The following is a 3193-nucleotide window of genomic DNA, read 5'->3' as shown; positions in this document are numbered from 1 at the left end:
GGGCATAGTCAGGCAAAGCAATGCAATGTAGCAATGGTTCAAACTGAGTAATTTCCATGTAAAATTGAAGCCTATTAAACAGCATGTGCCAAATGAGAACTTCTGCTGTGAGTAATGAACAAGAATTTACAGAGAGCATGGCTGAGGCTATGAGTAAGACTCAAAATAAGGAGCCAAAAGTATCCTTTTGGCGTGTGAGCTCTTGCAGTTTTTGATTAAAGTGAGCCCAAGTGCAACCTGGTTAGTAGCAATGGGTCATTTAAATCAGCTGAATGATATAATAATTGTGAATATTTAGTTGTGTTTTTAAGCATCACAAACAGGAATTCGTTTTTCCACACACTAACAAAACAACCTGCAAGTCTGGGAAACACACTGATAACTCCATTAGGATAGAAGGCTGTTGTAGAAAGATGTTGTATGAAGACTGATAGTTATTCCAACCTAAGAAAGTACCAAAGTAGAGTTTCTGCGAAGATTGCTGCAGGGGATAATCCCAGTGACCCACTCCAGGTTGGCCTGAGACCTGTCAGTGCCAGCGACCTTGACCATGGACGAACTTATCGGCATCAGAGAGAGTAGAGTAGCAAAGTCAGTCTGGAAATCCATACTGACCTCTTTTTTAAAATGTGTGGCTGAGGAGCAACATCCACATAATTGTCCTTCTTTAAAGATGACAGTGGCTACAATTCTGTTTTATCACTTAAAGCAGCGGTTCTCAACCTGTGGGTCATGACCCCCTTGGCGGTCGAACGACCCTTTCACCGGGGTCACCTAAGACCATCCTGCATATCAGATATTTACATGAGGATTCATCACAGTAGCAACATTACAGTTATGAAGGAGCAACAAAAATAATTTTATGGTTGGGTCACAACGTGAGGAACTGTATTTAAAGAGCCAGGGGTTTTGAGAACCACTGACTTAAAGGAACATACTCTCCTCTCGTGATGTTAGACTTCTGTAACAGAGAACGACAAATGGTCAGGAAAGGGAGATATTGTTTTTTCGAAGAGGGGGCCGCATGGGCAGTCAGTGAGGCAGGCTTAGAAGCTGGCGGGGTGGCTGAGAGCCTGCTGCCTCTGGGAGGGAGCCAGCCATTTACCTCTCAGAGCTCCTATTTCCCCATCTTTTCCAGGAACATGAAGGTCCCCATGATAAGAGATAATGTAGCAAAGCATGGGAGGTGGGCATTAAATGATCCATAAATTGCAGTTATTACTAAGGAAGTATTTATCTGGTAAGTTCAGTGTATCAGCTAAATTGCAGGGGCAAGTTAAAACTGCATTAGATACCTAGTGACACCATTTACGTGAAATTGATTGGATTATTTACCTAATACCAATAAATAGCAGAGCCTTTTCTCACAACAAATGACTTCATCAGGCAGAGCTCACTCAGATCCCACCCATGTGCATTGGAAACTACCTGGCCATTCTGACCACTCTTACACCTGGTCAGGGCAGAGGTGGTGGAGGCTGCAGCCCAGCGGCCGGCTTCACGTCCCACCTGGTGCTTCCTGTCCATGTGAACGGAGCTCCCTCCGACAAGGCAGTTCTCCCTAGGAGAGATGCAGAGACACTGCACTATTTCCAAGACCACAATTAGGATTACATGCAACCTGTGCAGAGAACGTTGATGTAGGAAGTGCTTAACACATGCTTATTATTTCAAGTGTCTCCGCTTGAGCTAGAGAGTCTCTGGCAGTTATAGAAAGTAAGAAGAGTCTACCTGACAATGTAGGACCACCTTTGAGGGTATTTTAGGAGATAACTAGTCAATGAAAGACATGGACAACTATTACATTTAACCCTTTAAATATCAAAGGTAATTGAGTTTTTAGCCCCAAATCCAGTGTCTTTAACATTAGAAAAGATATTTTGATGATTTTTCAGGTCACAGATATAAAGATTGGTTTGGCAATGACAGGACTATAGGAACTTATTGTGTAGAAGCACGGCATTTTTGTTACCTAAATATTCAAATTAATTTCATACCAAAGGGACCTCAGTGAGAAAAGGCTCGTTTATTGTCTTGTTACATCCGTATTTATACCAGTTGATTTTAATCCTGTCGATTTCTATTACAAAGGTTAGGGCGTTTCTTATCTCATTCCAAGGAGTAAAGATTATGTAGCTTAAGCATGATTGTTTGTAGTTAAAGTGATTAACTACCCGACTGGCACTTAGTTAAGGAGTTTCATCCCCTCCCTGACTTCAGGGGAAAATCCCTACCTGGGGAAACAACCTTTCTTGGATAGGTGACCTTGGTTAAAACACACAGCTCTAAGGGGAGCAAACATATTAAGAACAGTATGCTATATACGCCAGGTCCCTTGAAACATATGCTGTGCAGATGTTTCTTTCCTGCAGCGACTGTATCAAGCAGCAAGGATGGACCGGCTTCCGGCAACTGTCTGGGACTCCTGCTTCTCCAGTTCTGCCAGGACCCTTGGCTATGCATGCCTGTGTCTATGCCCCCTTGACAGTAAGACAGGATGTGCTCTCATGAAAGTTAAAGATAAAACATTAGTGCTCACCAATTTATGGATAACTTCAATTCAACCTCTCTCAGTAGTTAATAAGTCTGTATTTAATTTTCTGCTACAGAGCCTAAGAATATCATGAAGTACCACAAGCATTTTATGACAAAAGGTAGATTAAAAAGTAGAAAAGACGCCCGAACTGGTTTGGCTCAGTGGATAGAGCACCAACATGTGGACTCAAGGGTCCTGGGTTCGAATCCGGTCAAGGCCATGTACCTTGGTTGCGGGCACATCCCCAGTGGGGAGTGTGCAGGAGGCAGCTGATTGATGTTTCTAGCTTTCTATCCCTCTCCCTTCCTCTCTGTAAAAAAATCAATAAAATATATTTTTTCTGAAAAAAGTAGAAAAGCCTATAGAATAGAGAGTGACTTCACTAACATTTTTTTTTTAATTGGCTCTGTTCCCATGCTTTAATAATGTATGCTTTTTAGAATTTTCCCTGAATCTCTGAGGAACTTGAGAGTGCTAGGAAAGCAAATATATTGAAGAAGAGACACTTCCCATCATGGTAAAGGTGCACCTAAGGCCTTGCTTGTTATGAGAATCTTGGTTCTACCTGTAACTGCCACTCTTTGTCTTTATTCCTTTATCCCAGTGCAGGTACATTCTACAGCCTGTATCTCCCATCAGGGCTTCCACAAGCCAGGA

Source organism: Myotis davidii, unplaced genomic scaffold (genome assembly GCF_000327345.1).
Source record: "Myotis davidii unplaced genomic scaffold, ASM32734v1 scaffold1681, whole genome shotgun sequence".
Lineage (NCBI taxonomy): Eukaryota > Metazoa > Chordata > Mammalia > Chiroptera > Vespertilionidae > Myotis > Myotis davidii.
Note: the sequence above shows the minus strand (reverse complement) of the source record.